At 45.7% G+C, this 25,294-nt stretch overlaps 1 protein-coding gene and 1 pseudogene across 5 annotated transcripts in view; one reads left to right on the forward strand and one right to left on the reverse strand.

The window, feature by feature from the left end:
• The window catches only part of LOC139232442 (ras-specific guanine nucleotide-releasing factor RalGPS1-like), a 1,066,646-nt gene that overhangs the window by 560,050 nt on the left and 481,302 nt on the right, over positions 1-25,294 (reverse strand). The window lies entirely within an intron of this gene.
• Positions 78-278, forward strand: LOC139233282 (U2 spliceosomal RNA; annotated as a pseudogene).

Raw genomic sequence — 25,294 nt, forward strand, 5'->3', positions numbered from 1 at the left:
TGCAAGGTGACCTCTGGCGTTTGTGATTTGACAAAGAATTGGAAAGATTGGCTACGAAATTTTTTTTTTTTTTTTAAATCACTTCTCGGCCTTTTGGCTAAGATCATGCGTACTTGACCTGACAGGGGAGTAACCATGACCAGAAAGTGGTTCTCCCTGGATCAGGAAGGTGGTTCTCCTATGCCTTTTGGAAATAGGAGGTGGGTGGGGGGCTTGACCCGTCCACCTCCATGGCACGAACCTGGTATTGCAGTACTTCCAGGAACGGTGCAGCTTTGGCTCTAGGCCTTTTGGCTAAGAGCAAAATCATTGGCGCAGAGTGATCCTTGATGTGCGCAAGGTGACCTTTGGTGTTTATGATCTGACAAGTTGATCAGACAAAGAATTGGAAAGATTGGCAACGAATAAAACATTTTTTTTTAAATCACTAAACAAGTGCACATTGCTTCGATTAGTGAGGCAAGGGTGTCTGCTAAAAATCCTTCAAATCAATACATAGCCGCTGGTAGTTTAACTTGTACATCTGTCCTTTATAGATTCAAAATTCAGCAATTGTTATTTCAACATTAATCAATTGGTAGTTGTATACTCATGTTATATTCAGTTTGTGCATGGAGCAATTACTGACATTTAACTTTTGCCAGATTTTAAAAAAATTGGTGTTTTTTTTTATTTGTTCATTGGATGTGGGCGTCGCTGGCAACATTTATTTCCCATCCTTGATTGGCCTAGTGAAGGTGGTGGTGAGCCGCCTTCTTGAAACTAAATGGCTCACTCGGCCATTTCAGAGGGGCAGTTAAGAGTCAACCGCATTGCTGTGGGTCTGGAGTCACACAGAGGATGTTCCTAAAGGACATTAGTGAACCACATGGGTTTTTGCGACAATCTGGTAGTTTCATGGTCACCATTACTGAGACGAGCTTTTTAATTCCAGATTTATTTAATTAACTGAATTTAAATTCCACAGCTGCCGTGGTGGGATTTGAACTCATGTCTCAGGATCATTAGTCTGTACCTCTGGATCACTAGTCCAGTAACATAATCACTATGCTACCATTCTCAGACGACGTCCAAATACACATACGTGCAGTGGACAATTTAGCGAACTCTGCCCGCCCAAGCCAAGTGCGAACAATGCGTGCAAACGATCATGAGTTGCTGGTACCATAGCAACATCGATCAGCAGCCAATAACATTTTAATAGCCACGGACTGTGCAGACCTCAGAGGAGGTGAGAGGAATCGCTTTGCACAGAATAAATAGCAGCAGTAGCTCACTCAGCAACAGCAAACAGGAAAAGCTGACAGAATGAATTCAAGAGCAAATGGCTGTAAATGAATATGACTTCCCTGCTTAATCTTCAGGCCCTGATGGGACTTCCCCAAACAGGAATGACTGCACTCCAGAAGACCTTGAACAAATATCTTTCACCGAAACTGAAGCTCTTCAACAATAAGAACCACATGCGCCAGATGAACAACCAATCGCACAAGAGAGAGAGAAAAACACTCGAGATATACAACCCAAAACACACAGCAAGGAAGTTACACAAACACAGTGCCACTGACCTAAAGCACAACAAGCAGAAAGCAGCCTGCCAGGGCCTTTGGGGTTGCTGGCGAGCGCGCTCGTTTATGGGAAATCTGCAACTTGTTTTTGGCGCGCAATGCAATATTCTTCAAGCCTTTTTGCGCTCCCAGCAACCACCAAGGTCAGATTTATTAGACATCTATGACGATAGTCACCACTGACTGAGGACTGAGCCACGCTATAGTGCCACCTACAATACAGGAACAAGTTCAAGTGGACCAATCGCACGCACCCTCCCGATTCAAACAGGCGATGCCATACAGTACTCTTTGAAACAAACTCAACCAATACACGTCCCAGATACAACAAACAATTCTAATTGGGTGATGTGGCCATTTGGGTCCTGTATGGAAAAAACAGCTTTCCAAGTTGACTGTGTTTCACAGTAATACCATTACAAGTCAAAAAGGTTCTTTGTACAAACCTTCATCGTTGACTGGAATAAATCACGTCAACAGACATTTGAAATTAGAAATATACACTTAAAAGATCAGGTAGTGAAAACCACAAAAACTCATAAGGGGTTAAATGTTTGACAACACGATTGAAAAATAAAATGGACAACTGAATCCACACTCAGGTGCAAACATAAGAACATAAGAATTAGGAGTAGGCCATTCGGCCCCTCGAGCCTGCTCTGCCATTCAACAAGATCATGGCTGATCATCTACCTCAACTCCACTTTCCTGCACTATCCCCATGTCCCTTGATTCCCCTATATTCAAAAATCTAGCGATCTCTGCCTTGAATATACCCAAAGAGAATTCCAAAGATTCACCATCCTCTGAGTGAAGAAATTTCTCCTCATCTCAGTCCTAAATGGCCGACCCCTTATTCTGAGACTGTGACCCCTGGTTCTAGACTCTCCAGCCAGGAGGAAACATCCTCCCTGCATCTACCCTGTCAAGCCCTGTAAGAATTCTGTATGATTCAATGAGATCACCTCTCATTCTTCTCAACTCTAGAGAATATAGGCCTGGTCTACTCAATCTCTCGTCATAGGACAATATTGTGTTAGTCATTGTAGCGCGGAATTAGAAAACACATTTCAGCAAAGGTCCCCTATGACCATGACAACTTGGGGCCGAAATTCAGTGTCTCGGAAAGCCGCAGGCGTGTCATCAGAATGCGCACCGCCGCTCTCCATCACCTGAAAAAGATACCGACAGAAATTCACCTCACAAAATCGCTCCCCCGCCGCACGGTTCCCCCGACAGCTTTGTGTCAATGCACCATACCCGGAGTGTGCGCGGCCCTTCAGGGGGAGGGCCCACTGCCGCGGCCGCCATGGATTTATTTTTGCCAGCCAACTTCCCGATCGGCCGGCAAAATAGTGCCCATGGGTTCGGCCGGGCCGCCAACGGGCAGCCTGGCACCCCCCCCCCACCTCTCTCAGGTACCAGGCCACTGGCTCGTCCTGGTGGCCCAATGGGCGAAGATTTAAAATGCCCGATGCTCTCCCTTTAGCGAAGGGGAGAGAGAGCGTGGTGACGCACCTGCGCTGTGACGTCACCACTACTCCTCCGCTGATTGACAGTGGTGGGGTCCCGCTCCTGACCCAAATTCAGCCCCTCAAGCCTGCCTTCATGTCGATCTCCCGCCCCCACTACGACCAACTTCCCGTGGGACTTTGAAAAAATGTAAAAATCCTGAAAATCGATCATACGGCCGCCTCATGGATCCCAGTGGTAAGACCAGGTAAGAACTCATGGGGGCGCCAGCTTTCGGGCGTACCTGAATTTCGGCCCCCTTATCTCCTCCTTAAACTCTGTTGTGGACAATAGCATGCCTTGATCCTGCCTTGTTGCTATTTTTGTCGGTTTCAGATCAATGTCCTGTAAGGTTACTGCCCAAGATAAAGCTACATTTTTGTTCTTCATCTACCTTAAATGAATTTATTTTTTGATAGCTAGCTGAAGAGCCACAAATCATTCTCGTTGTCAACATTATACAGCATTATATCTGGAGGGTGCGTGTGATTGGTACAGTTTTAATGAACATCTTCTAACTTATTAACTGAGGGAACATCCAACTGAAATGCGACCAGAATGGAAAGCCCTGTTTGGACCACTCCACTGAACCACAAAAGGCACAATTGGGGAGAACACTGTAGGCAAGAGAAAAGTAAAACTCAAACACAGATCACATTCACTCTGTTAGGGAAGATGAAATATTATATAAAACACAAAAGGCATCAAGCACAATCCACACCTGACCCAGATCACCTCACCAACACACAAGTAAACCTCCGCAAAGCCCAAATATGGTCTAAAGCCCTGCCCATGAAAACAACTGGAATTTCAAGTATACTTTAATCCGCCTTGCACTTTATTTCACTCATTCATGGAGTGTGGGTGGCGCTGGCAAGGCTGGCATTTATTGCCCATCCCTAATGGCCCTTGAGAAGGTGGTGGTGAGCCACCTTCTTGAACCGCTGCAGTCCGTGTGGTGAAGGTACTCCCACAGTGCTGTTGGGTAGGGAGTTCCAAGATTTTGACCCAGCGACGATGAAGGAACGGCGATTATATTTACGTCGGGATGGTGTGCGACTTGGAGGGGAACTTGGAGGTTGTGTGCCCATGCGCCTGCTGCCCTTGTCCTTCTAGTTATTTGGGGTCACTTGTTTGGGAAGTGCTGTTGAAAGAAACACTGCACATTGCAAAAGAATAATGAACTTTTCAGTCAGAAAACATACGATGCAAATGGTGGCCCGGAAGAGAAGTTGGGTGGTCTGCAAGTTCAGTGGGAATGGGTACAGGGAGCAGGGGATGGATATCATGGATGAAGAGCTTGGAGAGGCCCTGGGGCAGATGGGAGAGAAGTTAGAGAAAGACAGGAGTTCAGGGCAGGGGAAGACAGGAGCCTGGGGAGAGATTTGCCCGTTAAGCAAGGTGGTGAGGGAAAATGGAGGCGCAGCAGAAAGGCTGGTCTTAATCTTGGTGGCAAAGTAGTTCTTGAGCTCCTCACGCTAGTTGTTAGAGGGGAGGGTAGAAGAGGCAGTGGAGTGAGGTTTAAGGAGAAAGTTGGCAGTGGAGAAAAGGAGCTGGGGTTATCTTTGTTCTCCAGCCCGATCCTGGAGTAGTTTGGCTGCTTTAGGAGAGAGAGAGCAAAGCCGATGGCCATCCATCACCTGATCAGTGCTAAGCACCAGCTATGCTCAAGAACACAGCCCTTGGACACGAGGGAGTTAACTAGAGGGCCAGACCAGGAGGAATGACTGGGGTTGGAGACAGTAAAGGTTTTGCTGGGAACAACGGCACCAAAGGTGGAAGTGAGAGAATGGTTGAGCAAATAGATGTCTGCAGACGTATCGTGGCGAGGAGGGGAAAAGGGTAGCCAGTTAGAAGATCAGAGGCACATTTTTAAGTTGCTTTGTGGGGAGTACAGGCAAAATCTTAAAATTACAACACTGAACACCTTTTAATTCACTTTATTTCTTCTATCTAGAAATAAAGTAACGATCCTCCTCTCCTCACATCATCGAACTTCCACTACCTTTACCTGGAAGATCATTGAATATTCAGTAACTGATTAGCCTGAATAGCAGCACAGTATGATATGGCACAGGAGACCACCATTCGGCCCATCTTGCTTGTGTCTGCTCTTTGGCCGAGCTATCCAATTTGTCCCATTCCCCTGCTCAAAAACCATGGGGCAGAGTTTCAGAATAAAGGGCCGCCCATTTAAAATGGAGATGTGGAGGAATTTCTTCTCTCAGAGGGTCATGAATCTTTGGAATTCTTTACCCCAGAGAGCTGTGGAGGCTGGGTCATTGAATATATTTAAGGTGGAGATAGATAGATTTTTGAACTATAGAAGAGTCAAGGGTTATGGGGAGCGGGCAGGGAAATGGAGTCGAGCCCAAGATCAGATCAGCCATGATCTAATTGAATGGCGGAGCAGGCTCGAGGGGCTGAATGGCCTACTCCTATTTCTCACGCTCTTGTGTTCTTTCCCCATAGCCCTGGAATTGTTTTTTCTTCAAGTGTTTATCCAATTCCTTTTTGAAAGTTACGACTGAATCTATTGCCACCATGCTTTCAGGCAGTTCATTCCAGATCAGAATTAGCGGTGCAAAAAAATTCCTCATGGTCTTTTGCCAATCACCTTAACTCTGTGTCTGCTAGTTACCGACCCTTCTGCCACTGGAAACAGTTTTGCCATAGTTACTCTTTCAACACCATTCATGATTTTGAAGACCTTTATCAAATCTCCTCTTAACCTTCTCTGCTCGAAAGAGAACAACCCCAGCTTCCCCAGATAACTGAAGTCCCTCATCCCTGTTATCCAGTAAATCTCCTCTGTACCCACACTGAGGCCTTGACATCCTTCCTAAAGTCCGATGCCCAGAATTGGACACAATACTCCAGCTGAGGCCTAACCGATGTTTTAGGGAGGTTTAGCATAACTTCCTTGCTTTGGTATTCACGCCTACATCAATAAAGCCTATGATCCCATATGCTTTTATATCAGCCGTCTCAACTTGTTCTTTCACTTTCAAAGATGTGTGTACATACCTATATCCCCAGGTATTTCTCTTCCTGCACCCACATTAAAGTTTTTAACCATTTCTTTTATATTGCCTCTCCCCATTCTACCTACCAAAATGTATCACTTTGCACTTCTCGGTGTGAAATTTCATCTGCCATGTGTCTGCCCATTTCATTAATGGTTATTCTCTTCATCGAGCTTCCATGGCTTATTTATTGCTGACCAAACCACAACGTAATGGTCAGACCAAAGCATGGTCTAGTTTTAGTATGACATCCTCAAACATAACCTTCGATTTGAGCAATATAATTTAGCATTTGGTTCGTTTTGTTTACTGCTGCTCCAGTGTCACTTGACCAGCTAATCGCCAAATGACTATCATCCCCAGGTTTGTTGCAACTTCACCAACTTTTTTTCCCACACCATCTGCAGTTTATGTCTGTTTTTTTCTCCAGCGTCCAGTCCTTTACATTCGTCTGTACTGAAATTCATCTCCCACCATTCTGCCTGCTCAAAGTGGGTGTAACGGGCCACTGGGCTAGTGGTGGCAGCATTAGATTTGGCTGGCAGCCGATTGCGGATAGCCCATGCTTGGAGAATCCAGCACCCGAGGCAATACAGAAGCACGGTAAGAGTTCCTGTCATCCATTGAGTGTTTACAACCTCTGTAGCTTTAAATAATGTGGCATTCTTTGATTTAACAAACTAAGTATATATTCAATCAGTTTGAAAAAGAGGAATGGGTACTCTCTTTTCTTTAGTTAGTACTACAGGTTGAACCTCCCTTATCCAGAACCACCCCTCGTCCAGAACCATTCCCGGCCATCGGGTGGCACATGCGCAGAACTTTGATATGAACACATTGAAGTCCTTCCTCACTGCCGATTCCTGCAATCGCTGGCCTGACCCCATGATCCGACCACCCCCCCACCCCCATGTTGTCTCTACCGCCCTCCCAGCCCCAAGCTCCCCTTGCTCAGTACCTGTACCATTCAATTTAACGTGACCACCCCTCGTCCATAAAAATCCCTTATCCAGAACAGGCCAGGTCCCGAAGGTTCCGGATAAGGGCAGTTCAACCTGTAACATTAATGACTAGCTCCTCTTTGACAGACTTATGAGTTGTCCATTTTACAGCTTCCAAGAAAGCCCCGCGTGTAAACAAAATCTAACTAAAAATAAATTTAAATGGAAGAAAATCAACCTTGGCAATTGGTTTATAAAGAGTATAAACTTAACAAATGTAACACTGAGGGGAGTCCACCGTTGACACCAACACACTTTTCAAAACAAGACATGAAATTTGAATCAGATATTCAAATTTTGCCATAAGAACAGAAAATGCTGGAAATACTCAGCAGATCAGGCAGCATCTGTGAAGAGAGAAGCAGAGTTAACGTTTCAGGTGAATGACCCTTCATCAGAACTGCCTTTCTTTTGATCATGGAACAAGTAAAAAAAACAAAAGATGTGTTATGTATGAATAAAGAGTCTGACCGGATACTGTGAACTCAAAGTAAAGTGTGACCTTAGTCTTTTTTTGCAGGTCTCCAGGATGCCTTTCCAACCTGTGAGGCCTCCTTAAGTACCTGTGCTCCCAAGGGATTGTGGGATCCCTTGGGACTCCAGGGGATGATCCCTCTGGTGGCTATACAAGGTATATACAGGTTTACATATATAACAAGATGGGTCTAGAGGGGGTGTAAATAGCAACAGCAGAATCATTAGCAACAGCGGGCATCCAAAAAACTGGGGGCAGAGGTTATGATCTGAGTGTTGAGTTCAATTGTTTTTTTTCACATCGTCTGTAGTATAGGCTCAGTTTGTGCCTATTTTAACTCGGTTTCTCTCTCCACAGATGCTGCCTGGCCTGCTGAGTATTTCCAGCATTTTCTGTTTTTATTTCGGATTGCCAGCTTCCGCAGTATTTTTCTTCGGTATTCGACTTTAGCCATTATTTTGGCCCAGTGACGCGTTTGCCAGGAGTGCTTTGGTTTTGTTACTTTTAACCTTTGCTAGCATTTGGTTTTATTTCTTTAATGGGGAATATCAGGGGCGTGTAAAAAGCAGACAGTTCGGGTCTCACAGAGAATCAGTGAATTTACCAACGAGCAATTTGTTGCCGTTGGACTCAAATAAATTATTCCGACATTTAAGCTTTAGACTGGCTGGCTTTTTTCAATTTGTACATCACTGCAGGCTGAATCACTATTTTTGTACATCACTGCATGCTGAATCACTAAGTCTTTTGCTAGAGCATTTGACACTCCACATTAGGGCTCGGGGCATGCAACAACAACTTGAATTTATATAGCACCTTTACTGTAGTGAAACGTCCCAAGGCACTTCACAGGAGCATTACGCGATAGAAATCTGACACTGAGCTGCATAAGTAGAAACTGGCGCAGGTGACCAACAGCTTGGTCAAAAAGGTAGGTTTTAAGGAGCGTCTTGAAGGAGGAAAGAGAGGTGAAGAGGTTTAGGCAGGGAGTTCCAGAGCTTGGGGCCTAGGCAACAGCCACCAATGGTTGAACGATTATAATCAGGGGCGCTCAGGAGGGCAGAATTAAAGGAGTGCAGACATCTCAGCATGGCGAGTGTACACTATCAATTTCTTCCCCAGCATCTTGTCCATATGTGAGGATGTCAATCCAAGTTGTGCTGTTGTGGGGAATTGTTGAGCATTAAAGCGTAACAATTAAAACATTTTAAGGGCCATTCGGCCCATCCCCTTTACATATAGCAACCCCACTGGTACACTCGTAATAAAGGATGAAACTGAGTACTGTGTACAATGAGCAAGTGTGACCTTAGCTCCTTTAATAAGACTCCAGAGTGTAGGTACCTCGTGGGTGGCCTGCTTATATACCGTGCTCCCAAGGGATGCTGGGATCCCTTGGGACTCCAACAGGTAGGCCCTCTTGTAGTCAGGAGGCATGCAGGTTACACAGGGTTAAATACATTACACCCACCCTCTCACCAGAAATGCATCGGATACATTTATATTGCAGGCCAGGCAATCCCCACTGGGAGAAGTCAATTCATGACAGCAAGTTATCGCTGATGAACTCTCAGTCATCTTCTACCATTGGAACAAAGACAACACTGGCAGAGGCCTAGCAGCACTGGATTCACCTTTCAAATGGGCTACCGAGCTGATGGATCTTTAAGAGCACAAGACAGCTTAGAATGTAAAGTAAAATCTAACATCTCCAACAATATGTCCATGTAAATAGTTTTAAAACTGCACCTTGACATTCTCTATAGAACCCAACACCAAAGCTTTAGACAACACTTGGCTTTTTATCTGCTTTAGTGACAATGATGTATCTTGATCAGTTAATAGCTTGGAGCATTACATTCACGTGTAGTCTCATGAGTTCGTGTCCAATCGGTTACAGAGGAGCAGATGCACCCACACAGTGCAGTGAATTCAGATCGTGTGTTGCAGTCTGGTGGCAGTTTTTCTTTTTCCTTTTCTCCTCTGCAAGCTTCACCACACGTCACAAGTTATTTTTCCAAAATGACTGAGTTGTCCATCATAAACAAGTTTGCTCTCTTCCAGGAAGTACAAGAGAATCTTGGGTCGCCTATGATAGCTAGACAGACAGAGAGAGAGACAGAGACAGAGACAGAGAGAGAGAGAGAGACACAGAGAGAGACAGAGAGAGACAGAGAGAGAAAGAGAGAGAAAGACAGAGAGAGAAAGACAGAGAGAGAAAGACAGAGAGAGAAAGACAGAGACAGAGAGACAGAGAGAGAGAGACAGAGAGAGAGACAGAGAGACAGAGAGAGAGAGACAGAGAGAGAGAGAGAGAGACAGAGAGAGAGAGAGAGAGACAGAGAGAGAGAGAGAGAGAGAGAGAGAGACACAGAGAGAGAGAGAGAGTTATGAATTGTCCAGGTACATTAAATGTATAAGTACAATAGTGCACCACAGAGGGCGCTGTGGTGGGATACCTGAAAGTACCTGCAAGACAGAGTATAAAAGGCTGCCCACCACACCAGGGAGGCACTCTGGAGTCAGACAACAAAGGACTAAGGTCACAGCAGTTACCACAACACCAGACCGTGGGGGGGGGGGTCAGTGATTTGAGTGCTACATACATCACATTGGCGACAAGGACACGGACAAACTTCACGTAACCATGGCTACTCTGGGCTCGCTAAAGGATTTTACGGTGGGAAATGATTGGGAGGCCTTTACTGAAAGGCTCGAGTACTACTTCACAGCACACGACCTGACGGGGCACATGGACGCACTGAGAGAGAAGCGTAAGGCGATATTACTTTCCAGCTGTGGCGATGAGGTTTACTGTCTCGTCAGGGATTTGCTGGCACCCGGGAGCGCCAGGGACAAGTCATATGAGAAGCTGGTCGCACTCATTCGTGACCAACTTATACCGAAGGAGAGCATCCTCACGGCCCGGCACAAATTCTACCACCACTGCAGACCTGAGGGCCAGGATGTCACCAAATATGCTACGGACCTCAGGAGACTCACGGCGCCGTGTGATTTTGGCACACACCTTGAAGCCGCGTTGAGAGAAGTTTTTGTTATGGGGATTGGCCATGAGGGTCTCCTTCACAAACTGTTATCCACAGAACCTACAGTCACCTGAAGCAAGCCATCACCATCAGCCGGGCGTTTATGACCTCGACTTGCAGCACCAAGCAGATGATCCATACAATCTCGAACCCGGCAGACACTGTCCACAGGATAGCGCCCACCACGGACAAAACTGCAGAACTTGGATCTGCCCAGGGCAGAGAGCACGGACCTCGGGGTCCTGGAACTCGGAGTCCGCCGAGGGGGGCTAATCGAGGAGCACCATGCTGGCGCTGTGGAGGAAGCCATAGGGCTCACCGATGCAGGTTTGCGGAGTATACGTGCAAAACCTGCCACACGAAAGGCCACCTTGTATGTGTAAAAGACACCTGACTCACCGTGTGGCTGAGGAGATGGCAGAGAGTCCAGAGGGTCCATTTTCCAGCGAGGAGCAGGCAGAAGATGACGAGGCGTTGTTTGGACTGCATACGTGGTTCGGCCCCGGTGATTACGGAGGACAAGATTAACGGAGTCCCAGTGAGTATGGAAGTAAATATTGGCCCGGGTCCGTCGTTGATGAATCAGGAAACTTTTGAAAAACTGTGGGTTAACCCAGCTGCACGACCCAAGCTGGTCCCAGTCACAGCAAAGCTGCGTACCTACACCAAGGAACTGATACCTGTTCTTGGCAGAGCGGATGTGCAGGTATCTTACGGTGGCGAGACGCACGGTTTACCTTTGTGGGTCATTGCAGGCGATGGGCCGACGCTTCTCGGCAGAAGATGGATGGGAAAGGTCTGTGGGAGCTGGGAAGACTTCGCCCAAGCCTCGTGGGAACCACAAGGTGGCGTCTTACAAGGGAAATGAACCCAGGAGCCTTAAAAGGGCCTTACAAAGAGATTTTTGTAAGGCAAGAGCGAGTCTAAATGAGCAATGTGAATGAGGATGACGGATTTATGATAAGAATTAATATTTTAATGAATGGTTATGGTGTTTACAATTATGGATATGAATTACGAAGAGAGTTAATACCACGAGGTTCAAGTAAAAGGGATATGGACCCGTGACTAACATGACCAATGGGCTAATGCGATTTTCAATTTAGGTGATTCATGCAATGGTTCAGCGGCTGCTAAGGCGACTACTTCTTGAGAACAGAGGCAACGCACCAGTTGCGATACGCTGTCTCAGCGCAGCCCATTACCTCGGGCAAGAAGGGGCGGTGTACCACCACCGTACCTCACCCAGAGGAGCTGGGATTAAATAACTGTTCAGTGTACCTGCAACCTTTTGACATAACATCTGCACCACATATTATATGTACCATACAAATGTACCGTCTATGTATACCTGCTTTCTGTTGGAGGTTATGCACATGTGCTTTATCCACCATGTAAGGACTGCAAATACCAGATATTTGCACCGGGTCCTCCTCATGGGGGAGAAGAGTGAAGTGGATGGTCATGGACTCACACTCACAAGTCAACCAGGACGAACAAGGCTGAGGTCACCGGCAATGGCTTTTTGGGGGGGGGGGGGGGGAAGTGAGATGTTATGAATTGTCCAGGTACATTAAATGTATAAGTACAATGGTGTGCCACAGAGGGCGCTGTGGTGGGAGACCTGAAAGTACCTGCAAGACAGAGTATAAAAGGCTGCCCACCACACCTGAGAGGCACTCTGGAGTCAGACAACAAAGGACTAAGGTCACAGCAGTTACCACAACACCAGACCGTGTGGAGTCAGTGATTTGAGTGCTACATACATCACAGAGAGACAGAGACACAGACGGACGGAAGGAAGGAAGGGAGAGAAGAAGGAAGAAAAAAATAAAAAGTGTCCAGACATTTCTCAGTTGAGTTTATCATGATGTTCTTCAGCTCTGGCAAAGTGGCGCGAGTCAGAAGTCAATGCTTGAGATCGAGCCTCGTCACTTGATTTTCAATGAGGTGTAAAGGCTGTGGCGGTGAAAGTTTTTTTACAGGACAGACGCACACGGTCCACATCTTACAGCCAGGGAGAGACAACAGGAGTGCTGCCTCGTTAACTTTGAGCTTGTGTGTACCTTTGAGTCTACATTCATCCCATATGTGCTTACTCAGAAAACCAAATGCTGAGCAGACCTTACTCAGGAAATGAAACACTTTGTGCACCAGTGCTGCATCCCATGATTGCGTGCTGCCTAAATTTTTCAACTGAACTCAGCTGTGCCCTTTCAATCGACGGTGATAGTGGTACGAACAGAGTGCCAGCTGAAATATAACCTCAGTCTTATTCAGACCGGATGAATAGACATGTCATTCTTGGTGATAGACATAAAACAGTTGGTGATGATCTGGAGATCTTCCAATGTATTGGCCAATAAAGCCATCGTCATAGGCAGTCCCTCAGAATCGAGGAAGACTTGCTTCCACTCCCAGAGTGAGTTCTCTGGTGGCTGAACCGTCCAATACAAGAGCCACAGGCCCTGTCACAGGTGGGACAGACATTCGTTGAGGGAAGGGAGGGGTGGGGCTGATTTGCCACGCGCTCCTTCCGCTGCCTGCGCCTGACCTCTTCACGCTCTTTGCGTTGAGACTCGAAGAACTCAACGCCCTCCCGGATGCACTTTCTCCACCTCGGGCAGTTTTTGGCCAGGGTCTCCCAGATGTCAGTGGTGATGTCGCACTTTACTAGGGAGGCTATGAGGGTGTCCTTGTAACGCTTCCACTGCCCACCTTTGGCTCATTTACCATGACGGAGCTCTGCATAAAGCATTTGCTTAGGGAATCTCTTATCTGGCATGCGATCTATGTGGTTTGCCCAGCGAAGCTGATCGAGTGTGGTCAGTGCTTCAATGCTGGGGGTGTTAGCCTGGGCAAGGACACTGATGGTGTCAATCTTCCTCGCCACCATGCTCCACCTCAGTCAACACGCTCCCCGCTGGAGTGTGTTCATGGCCCGCATGTCATCGTTAAGCTGCAGGAAAAATGTAGGGAGCAGCGCCAGCCCTTTAACATGGCCTTCTTCGATCTTACAAAGGCCTTTGACACTGTCAACCGTGAGGGTCTGTGGAGTGTCCTCCATTTCGGATGCCCCCAAAAGTTTGTCAACATCCAATAAAGCACAGTCAATGTCAAACAAAACCTCATGAAGAGCAGTTTATCGTTAATATGGAACAGTTTTCTATCTATCCTGAACTGGACGTACACTCCTTCCCAGAGGTGTGGTGTGGCTTTCTTCAGCATTACAGTGAAGAGAAGTAGTCCAAGTAGGTGGGTGCTAGAACACATCTTGTTTGACTTCCTTGGTGAAGGAGAATGGAGCCGTACCATCTTGCTGGCAATCACACGTCCTGGTATCAGAGCATGTAGCTATTTGAATCCTGTTCACAAACTTGTCAAGACAGCCAAATTTGACCAGGAGCTTCCATGGTGCCTGTTTGCTGACCGTATCAGATCAATAAAGACCGTGAATGGGTCTTTTGTTTTGTTCTTGATATTGCTCCTGATTTTGTCTTGTAATAAAGCTCATGCCAACAATGCTTCACTTATTTACATGGGATCTCAGAGAGAGGATTGCCTATGATGGCCTTGCACAGCTGTTGGGGAAAATCCTGGCACGGTTCTTCCAGACAGAAGCATGAGGTCAGTGGTTTCCACAGCCAGAATAGTTACTCCAACATTCGTACAGTGACACAACAGATGCAATCGCTCCATCTGAAAGATCACAGGAGGTTTGGCAATGGAGGCTGACTGTTGCAAAACATCTCTTCAGTGGGATCTCTGGTGCAGGGCGTTATGTATTTAACCCCTTGTAACCTGTATTACCCTACCACCAGAGGGCCCACCTGTTGGAGTCCCAAGGGATCCCAGCATCCCACGAGGTACCGGCACTCTGGAGTCTCATTGAAGGAGCTATGGTCGCACTTGCTCATTGTACACAGTACTCAGTTTCATCCTTTATTCCGAGCTTATCACAGGGTGTTATCGGAGTCTGGTGCTGTTGTGTGCAATAAAGGTTCAAACTGAGTACTGTTTAACTAAGCAAGGTACAATCTTGGCTCTGCTTTATTTTGGCCCAAAGTGCCGGACTCTGAAAATGGCTGGCCTTTTATACCTGAGCAGCACCATGTGCGTGCTGCTCAGTGGCCTCCAACAATGCCGCCATCTGGTGGCTACAAACAGAATGTACATACATGACAGGTGCCGCCTTATTCTCATCTGCGTTGAGACCTGCCCGAGATGCTCACTTGGATATGTTCCCTCTCGCCCAGAAACTGCAGCACCTGAAGTTCCACCGTTTGTCTGACTCTGTTGGTGGAGAAGCTGGAGTGCAGTGTCGAACATCTTACTCACTGAAACCTCGTGACCAGGTATGGTGTGGTGTACAGCGAGACAACAGAAGGAAAGGGCAGGAAAGTAATACACGAAACAAACCGGTGCGGAAAAGGTTTACAAGGATGATATCAGAACTGCGAAGTTAGACCCATCAGGAAAGAATGAACAGCCGGGGGAACATTTCTCTTGAAAAGAGGAAGCTGAGGGGTGACCTAATAGAGGTCTTCAACATTTTGATAGAGAAGACACAGAGAATGTGTTTCCATTTGTGGGGAAGAGCAAAACCAGAGGCCATGAATATAAGATCGTCACAAAGAAATCAAGTAGGGAATTCAGAAGGAACTTCTTTACCCAGAGAGTGGTGAAAATGTGGAACTCGCTGTCACAGGGAGTGGTTGAAGCGAATAGTATGAATGCATTTCGGGGGAAGCTAGATAAGCACATCTTAGGCAGTCCCTCATATCGAGGATGACTTGCTTCCGTTATGTATGCAATAAAGATACAAACTAAGTACTGTTTAACTAAGCAAGGTACAACCTTGCTTCTGCTTTATTACAGCCCAAAGTGCCTGACTCTCAAAATAGCTGGCCTTTTATACCAGAGCAGCACCATGTGCGTGCTGCTCAGTGGCCTCCAACAATGCCGCCATCTGGTGGCTACAAACAGCATGTACATACATGACAGCTTCCACCAAAAAAGGATGAGTTCACAGGCGTTTCAATGAAGGACCTAATATTCCAGGTCCCGAACTACATATTGAAGGGTGGAAGATGTTTGTGCGTGTATCTCTAACGTGGGGTGGCCGTTGCACACCAGCCACCACACGGGCTTGACAGAGCTAGGTCTTGGTCCAGTGGCAAGGATTAACCAAAGCGACTGGAGACCAGCTCTGCTGCACGGACCTAGTGCACACATATATCGCAGTGTGGGCTGGCCCGTGCTGCCCCTGGGCCCCTGAACTCATGCCTCTCCTGGGCCCCGATCACATTGCTCTACAATCTCGCCGCTCCTTTGCCTTGACCTCGCCACTCCCGCCGTACTTGTTCACGCTCCAATCATCCTAAGCACATCATGGAGAAAGGAATAGAGGGTTTTGCTGATAAGAGTTAAATGAGGAAGGAGGAGGCTCGAGTGGAGCCTAAATGCTGACATGGACTGGTTGGGCCGAATGGCTTGTTTCTGTGCTGTTATTTTGTTAAAGAAAGACTAATTCCTTGAAAAATAAAAGGTCGTTTTTAGAGTTTGTTTATAATCTGAAAGAAGTTTGATTTTGTTATATATGCAGACTATAGATATACCCTCTGTGTTGTCACTGTGTATAGTTGCATAAGATGGAGACTTGTTACCTGATGTACTATCAATAAGGTTTACGCTGTGTATATACTATGCTGGCACCACTAGAGGGTGCAACTGGTGGAGACCGGGGTTCCCTGTCCCTGTGGCAGAGGCTGTCCATCAGAGGGCACTGTGGTGGGAGACGTGAGGGTCACCTGCATAGGTGTGCAGGGCCCAGTATAAAAGGCTGCCCATCATGCATGTGCCTCACTCTGGAGTTACGAATAAAGGACCAAGGTCACTATAGTTTGAGTACAACACATTACCTTGTGGAGTCATTCATAAGTACATTACAGGCATAACAACTGGCGATGAGAATACGGACTTTCACACGATTATGGCTACCTTTGGCACACTAAAAGACTTTGCGGGGGTGATGATTGGGATGCCTTCACGGAAAGGCTCGAGCAATATTTCGTGGCAAACGACCTGGCAGGGGACACGGACACATTGGTGGTGAAGCGCAAGGCTATACTGCTGACCAGTTGTGGGCCAGAGGTCGACCGCCTCGTCAGGGACTTGCTGGCATCCACGAAGGCCAAGGATAAGACATACGATGAGCTGACTGAACTAATTCGCGACCAACGAAAACCAAAACAGAGCATCCTCACAGCCAGGCACAGATTCTACACTCGCCGCAGACCTGAGGGCCAGGAGATTGCAAAATATGCTCCCGACCTCAGGAGACTTGCGGCACCGTGTGATTTCGGCACGCACCTCAACGAAGCATTGCGAGACATCTTCGTTATGGGAATTGGCCACGAGGGCCTCCTTCACAAGCTATTATCTGCTGACACCACAGTCAACCTGCAGAAGGCTATCAGCATCAGTCAGGAGTTCATGACCTCGACCTGCAGCACCAAGCAAATTATTCATCCTGTGGACTCAAACCCGGCAAGTACTGTACACAGAATGGCGCCTTTCATAGGCAAGACTTTAGAACGTGGCTCTGTCCAGGGCAGAGAGCACAGACCTCAGGGTTCCAGAACTGAGAGTCTGCCGAGGGATGCTAATTGAGTAGCACCATGCTGCTGTTGCGGAGAAAACCATAGGGCTCACCAGTGTTGGTTTGCTGAGTACGTATGCAAAGCCTGTAACACGAAGGGCCACCTCCAGCGTATGTGTAAAAGAAATACACTCACCGTCTAGCACAGGAGTCGGTAGATGACTTTGGGGAGTATGATGATTTGGCCAGAGAGGCAGCTCAGCCCCAAGTAGAAGCGTATGGAGTTTATATCTGCACCACTGATTGTCCTCCAATGAAGATGGTAGTCGAGATACATTCCAGTCTTCATGGAAGTGGACACGGGAGCGAGCCAGTCAGTCAGTGATGAACCAGGGTGCCTTCGAGAGGCTATGGAACAAAAAACGACCCGAGCTGGTTCCAGTACAGGAAAAGTTGTGTACCTACACCAAGGAGCTGATCCCAGTCCTTGGTGGTGCGGATGTAACATTCATGGGAAATAATATTTAACTAATTTACTGGAATTCTTTGAGGATATAACGAGCATGGTGGATAGAGGTATACCGATGGATGTGGTGTATTTAGATTTCCAAAAAGGCATTCGATAAGGTGCCACCCAAAAGGTTACTGCAGAAGATAAAGGTACGCGGAGTCAGAGGAAATGTATTAGCATGGATCGAGAATTGGCTGGCTAACAGAAAGCAGAGTCGGGATAAATAGGTCCTTTTCGGGTTGGAAATCGGTGGTTAGTGGTGTGCCACAGGGATCGGTGCTGGGACCACAACTGTTTACAATATACATAGATGACCTGGAAGAGGGGACAGAGTGTAGTGTAACAAAATTTGCAGATGACACAAAGATTAGTGGGAAAGCGGGTTGTGTAGAGGACACAGAGAGGCTGCAAAGAGATTTGGATAGGTTAAGCGAATGGGCTAAGGTTAGGCAGATGGAATACAATGTCGGAAAATGTGAGGTCATCCACCTTGGAAACAAAAACAGTAAAAGGGATTATTATTTGAATGGGGAGAAATTACAACATGCTGCGGTGCAGTGGGACCTGGGGGTCATTGTGCATGAATCCCAAAAAGTTAGTTTGCAGGTGCAGCAGGTAATCAGGAAGGTGAATGGAATGTTGGCCTTCATTGCGAGAGGGATGGAGTACAAAAGCAGGGAGGTCTTGCTGCAACTGTATAGGGTATTGGTGAGGCCGCACCAGAAGTACTGCGTGCAGTTTTGGTCACCTTACTTAAGGAAGGATATACTAGCTTTGGAGGGGGTACAGAGACGATTCACTCGGCTGATTCTAGAGATGAGAGGGTTACCTTATGATGATAGATTGAACAGACTGGGTCTTTACTCGTTGGAGTTCAGAAGGATGAGGGGTGATCTTATAGAAACATTTAAAATAATGAAAGGGATAGACAAGATAGAGGCAGAGAGGTTGTTTCCACTGGTCGGGGAGACTAGAACTAGGGGGCACAGCCTCAAAATACAGGGGAGCCAATTTAAAACCGAGTTGAGAAGGAATTTCTTCTCCCAGAGGGTTGTGAATCTGTGGAATTCTCTGGCCAAGGAAGCAGTTGAGGCTAGCTCATTGAATGTATTCAAATCACAGATAGATAGATTATTAACCAATAAGGGAATTAAAGGTTACGGGGAGCTGGCGGGTAAGTGGAGCTGAGTCCACGGCCAGATCAGCCATGATCTTATTGAATGGCGGAGCAGGCTCAAGGGGCTAGATGGCCTACTCCTGTTCCTAATTCTTATGTTCTTGTGTCAGCACACTACCCCTTATCTCATGTGCTTTAACTTTGCACATTAATCTCTTGTGTGGGACCTTGTCGAAAGCCTTCTGAAAGTCCAAATACACCACATCAACATGCAGACTATAGATATACTCTCTGTGTAGTCACTTTATAGTTGCAAAGATGGAGAATTATTACCTGATTTACTATCAATAAGGTTTACACTGTGTATATACTATGCTGGCACCATTTGAGGGTGCAACTGGTGGAGACCGGGGTTCCTGTCCCTGTGTCAGAGGCTGTCCACCAGAGGGCACTGCGATGGGAGACCTGAGGGTCACCTGCATAGGTGTGCAGGGCCCAGTATAAAAGGCTGCCCACTATGCTTGTGCCTCACCCTGGAGTTACAATTAAAGGATCACGGTCACTACAGTTTGAGTACAACACATTGCCTCGTGGAATCATTCATAAGTGCATTACAGACATAACAGATTTATACTGTAAACAATTTGGAAATGATAAATTCCATCAAAGCTTTAATGTGACAGAATTATAATGCCTGATGATTTTCTGTTTCTTTCAAAACTTCGTATTCTCAGCAGAGTTGGAAAACCTTTTAAAAGTGAGCAACTGGAAAGCGGCCAGCATACGTTTGCCAAAGAGATGGAAAATCAGACTGCGAGTCACCCATGAGTGCTCTCTCTGGTTAGACAGCTCAGGAGCAGCATTGTAAACTTGGGAACAGGTCACTCACCTACCTCTCAGACGGAAATGATACATTGCATAGAGAGGAGCTCCAGAAAAAACACAGGTTTATTAAAAAAAAGTAAAAGTGTGAGGAGGATATTTTGCAATAAGAAGGCAGAGAGAGAGAGAGAGAGAGAGAGAGAGAGAGAAATAAAGAAATGAGGTGAATGTTACAGGTGATACTTTCAAGTCGGAGTGTTGGTCATGAAACCTCGCTCATCAAATCTCGATCGGAATAGACCATCACGATGGGTGAGTGCAACTTAGGCAATGACCAACAGACTGGTCTGTACTGGATTCTGTCAACTGCATATTTGGTGATCAAGAAAGAAATGCTGGAAACTGAGTCGAAATTAAAAAGTAATGATTTTCCATTCAAATTTGGCATTCGAAAGGAAGACATTAAAATTTGCATTCTATGAAGCAAATTCCTCCAATTACACCATGAAGTCTGAGAATATCTGAAAAAGGAGCCGAGGGGAAAAACAGCCCATGAAGTAATCTCAAAAGTGATTAAAACTCAAGGCGTGTCATTTAAAAGTTTCCTTGCAAATAGCCAAATCTTTTATCTCAATGTGAATCATTTCGGGTTCAGGGTGTAATATATTCAGAGAGAGAAGATGGCCACATGTACACAGTTGCAAAATCTCCTCCTGAGTGTACATGGCATTATTCTGTCTTTCCGAGTTCTAAGTCTACCTGATGTATCTGCAGGTGATGAATGTGAAAGTTTGTCTGCAGTAACCAGGGCTAAAAAGGTGTTGGGATAAAGGGAATAGAAATAGATAAGAAAGAAAGACTTGGATTTATATAGCACCTTTCACAACCCACTGGATGTCTCAAAGCACTTTACAGCCAATAAAGTACTTTTGGAGTGTAGTCACTGTTGTAATGCTGCAAACGCACCAGCCAATTTGCGCACAGCAAGCTCCCACAAACAGCAATGCGATAATGATGAAATAATCTGGTTTTTTTGCTATGTTGATTGAAGGATAAATATTGGCCAGGACACCGGGGATAACTTCCCTGCTCTTCTTCAAACTAGTGCCATGGGATCTTTTACATCCACCTGAGGGAGCAGGCGGGGCCTCGGTTTAACGTCTCATCTGAAAGACGGCACCTCCGACAGTGCAGCACTCCCTCGGCATCGAACTGGAGTGTCAGCCTAGATTTTTTTGCTCAAGTCTCTGGAGTGGAACTTGAACCCACAACATTCTGACTCAGATGAGTGTGCTACCTACTGAGCCACAGCTGACACTCTATCAACATATCCTTATATTCCTTTCTCCCTTATGTACTTATCGAGCTTGCCCAGTGAATGATAGTGCCAGTGAGTCATGCACAGGCTAATTGGGTAACGCAAATGATGTATTTAGGCCAGGAGAGGTCTATTGGTCCATCTGGCCTGCCCATCCAATTAGCTGAAGGTGGAGACATCACGCATCCATCTGAATGCAATTGTTGGTAGTCTGGGAGGGAAGATTATAGGCGGTCTATAGTGGTAATGTTGGATTTAATGGGCGGAAGTTTCCGCTAATTTTGCCCCCAGATTCCAGCACTATCCGTCCAGAATCAGCCGAACCAGCGCGAAAGATTGCCGAATTTAAAACATTGTCACCTAATGCCCCAAAAAGACTTGCACTTGTGTTTTTCGCGATCTTTTACAGTGGTTCAAGATTACATTTGCCCGAATCAGGCTGTGCCGACAATTTGGCCACTCCCCAGGCACGAGATTCCACCAATTGCGTGGGTTCAGGGAGGCTCTTCAAATTGCGCTCATTTTCTTCGGCTCACAGATACTAGTGGGCAGGTTTAAAAAGTTTTCTCATATCCAAAAATATTGAAATTACTAAGAAACTGACTAGTACACCAATGAAACTATTAAATGGTTCGGTGTAGCTATTTTTATAAAGTAATTTTGAGTGATTTTAAAATCAGGTTACTCACAGGTGGAGGACTGGACACCCTTGTTAAAAATGTTTATTTATGCTCAGGTGAATTAATAAAACTGCACCAGGTTACCAATCTAAATACAACAAGGAATGCCTTTTAATGGAAGGAAAAAGAAACAATTGCATTCTATTATGCTGCCCGGTTGGCTCATGGAAGGTATTACGTTTGTGATTATGAAAATGAAATTCAGCAGATATTGGAATCCGCACCTAACCCGCACAATTTCAGGTGGATTGTGTGCAATTTCCCAATGGCACCCAAAGTGGAAACTATCTCACTGAATCCACAATTCTAATATGATGACATCGCTTACCATGGGGTATAGTATAGGTGAAACCATGGGGTGTCAAAGATACACCATTGTTTCAAATGTAACAAACAAACATGGCAAACAGCTACCATCATACTGAACCCAATTTCATGATTCCATCATTTAGATAATTTTTCTATTCAAGTTTGTAACTCTCTGAAGTTTTGGGACCCAAAGTTGCAAGAACACACGATGCTTTATGAACTTAAAATAATCTTAATAAATGAGAATTTGATGAGAGAATGTGACAGAAGCATCATCATAGGCAGTCCCTCGAAATCAAGGAAGACTTGCTTCCACTCTGAGTTCTCAGGTGACTGTACAGTCCAATAGGGGAATTACAGTCTCTATCACAGGCGTTGAGGGAAGGGGTGGATGGGGAGTCTGGTTTGCCGCATGCTCCTTCCGCTGCCTGCACTTGATTTCTGCATGTTCTTGGCAACGAGACTCTAAGCAGTGAGACAATGGGTGTGCAGGGATGTTGCTATTTCAGTGTTTTAAATGATAGACGAGGCATTCATTCAAATATAGCAATATGCTGGTGAGCATTGGCTGTGGAGAGATTCTCCTCCATAATTGTTTTACATCAGTAGGTTAAGTTTGACTAAAAGTCAAGAGCTTCAGATAGCGGTGTAGCCGGAGGGAATGAATTCAGTTTATAAAGTAGCAGTACTTCTGAACTATGGCAAGGGGAAATTACTTTGCAAAGTCAAAGCTCATCAGTATCCATAAAATCAACAGCAGTAAATGATAATTGCTTATATCTCAATGTGGTTTGAATTAGCGCTGTAACGGGCGTTTTCTCTGAGATATGGCTGGTCTTCAGTATCCAGTTGAGCAGTTTATCCAAGGCAAAAAAATAGCACTAGCTCAGGTAGTATAGTAATGTCTTTGCTTAGAATTTACAATACTGTAGCACCTACGCATACATTAAAACTTCTGTTCCCGTTGATGGCTGGCAAGTAGAAATGTTTATAGAAATGTGGAGCAGTCTCCAGTCCTGTGAGTCATAATGAAAACATGGAAATGTTTATTCCTTGGACCTGCTTTGTGTATTTTCACACATTATGGTGTGCATTGAAATATGTGGTTTACAGCTCATTTTCTTTTTTAAATCAAAAAAATATGGATACCTTTTTTGAAGGCAGCAACATATGTTCTAGCTTAGATTCGATCTGCATTATTTGCATTTCCTTTTTCCATTGCATATTACTGCTCTGAAGTGTGGCCTCGCTAAAGAACCATGCAATTTAGTTGCTTACAATGCCATCAACTGATGCAGATAATATTCGTAGCTGTAAAGTCAGGCCAATCGAACAGTGAACCATATTAATAAAAGGAGTTCAAGCAATTGAAACATTGAAAATAGGTGCAGGAGTAGGCCATTCGGCCCTTCGAGCCTGCATCACCATTCAATATGATCATGGCTGATCATGCAACTTCAGTACCCCATTCCTGCTTTCTCTCCATAATCCTTGATCCCTTTAGCCGTAAGTGCCGCATCTAACTCCCTTTTGAATATATCTAAGGAACTGGCCTCAACAACTTTCTGTGGTAGAGAATTCCACAGGTTCACAATTCTCTGAGTGAAGAAGTTTCTCCTCATCTCGGTCCTAAATGGCTTACCTCTTATCCTTAGACTGTGACCCCTGGTTCTGGACTTCCCCAACATCGGGAACATTCTTCCTGCATCTAACTAGCTCAATCCCATCAGAATTTTATATGTTTCTATGAGATCTCCTCTTATTCTTCTAAATTCCTGTGAATATAAGCCTAGTCGATCCAGTCTTTCTTCATATGTCAGTCCTGTCATCCCGGCAATCAGTCTGGTGAACCTTCGCTGCACTCCCTCAATAGCAAGAATGTCCTTCCTCAGATTAGACGACCAAAACTGCACACAATATTCCAGGTGAAGCCTCACCAAGTCCCTGTACAACTGCATTAAGACCTCCCTGCTCCTCCTCAAATACTCTCGCTATGAAGGTCAACATGCCATTTGCCTTCTTCACCGCCTGCTGAACCTGCATGCCAACTTTCAATGACTGATGTACCATGACACCCAGGTCTTGTTGCACCTCCCCTTTTCCTAATCTGTTATCATTCAGATAATATTCTGCCTTCCTGTTTTTGCCACCAAAGTGGATAACCTCACATTTATACACATTATACTGCATCTGCCATGTATTTGCCCACTCATGTAACCTATCCAAATCACCCTGCAGCATCTTAGCATCCTCCTCACAGCTCACACTGCCATCCAGCTTAGTGTCATCTGCAAACTTGGAGATATTACATTCAATTCCTTCGTCCAAATCATTAATGTATATTGTAAATAGCTGGGGTCCCAGCACTGAACCCTGCGGCACCCCACTAGTCACCAGAAGATTTACAGCTATGGTCAATGAGGGCCCTCAAGATCTTCCAGAAGGGAGCAGAGGATCCCACCACTTCCATAAGGCCTAATTGTCAGCATAAGCAATGCCAGGAGGATAGGTGACTGGGAAGAGCCAGGTATGATCACTCAGGTTGGCTACTATCATGGCCAGGCTTTTACTATCATTGATCACATCTACCACAGGTTCCCATGAGCTACCTGCAGCAAACCAAAGACCCATCTCATTCTCTTTCTGTAACTTTGCTAACAGAATGAAATTCTATCCTGTGTAGGTAAATGCAACCATTTTCTTAGAAAGTCAAGTGTGGGACACGTGAAGAAAAATGTCAGGTGCAATTACAGTATTGCATAGGCTATGTATTTAATGATGCCATGATTGTGCCACAGAATGTCTTATGCCATGCCCAATTTCACGAACGTGGTCCCTATTGTCTATCTCATAAAGCTGGTTAATTCAACAAATCAAAGCATGCACATAACATAAGAACATAAGAATTAGGAACAGGAGTAGGCCATCTAGCCCCTCGAGCCTGCTCCGCCATTCAACAAATTCATGGCTGATCTGGCCGTGGACTCAGCTCCACTTATCCGCCCGCTCCCCGTAACCCTTAATTCTCTTATTGGTTAAAAATCTATCTATCTGTGACTTGAATACATTCAATGAGCTAGCCTCAACTGCTTCCTTGGGCAGAGAATTCCACAGATTCACAACCCTCTGGGAGAAGAAATTCCTTCTCAACTCGGTTTTAAATTGGCTCCCCCGTATTTTGAGGTTGTGCCCCCTAGTTCTAGTCTCCCCGACCAGTGGAAACAACCTCTCTGCCTCTATCTTGTCTATCCCTTTCATTATTTTAAATGTTTCTATAAGATCACCCCTCATCCTTCTGAACTCCAAC

The sequence above is a fragment of the Pristiophorus japonicus genome, chromosome 20 (genome assembly GCF_044704955.1).
Source record: "Pristiophorus japonicus isolate sPriJap1 chromosome 20, sPriJap1.hap1, whole genome shotgun sequence".
Taxonomy (NCBI): Eukaryota; Metazoa; Chordata; class Chondrichthyes; family Pristiophoridae; genus Pristiophorus; species Pristiophorus japonicus.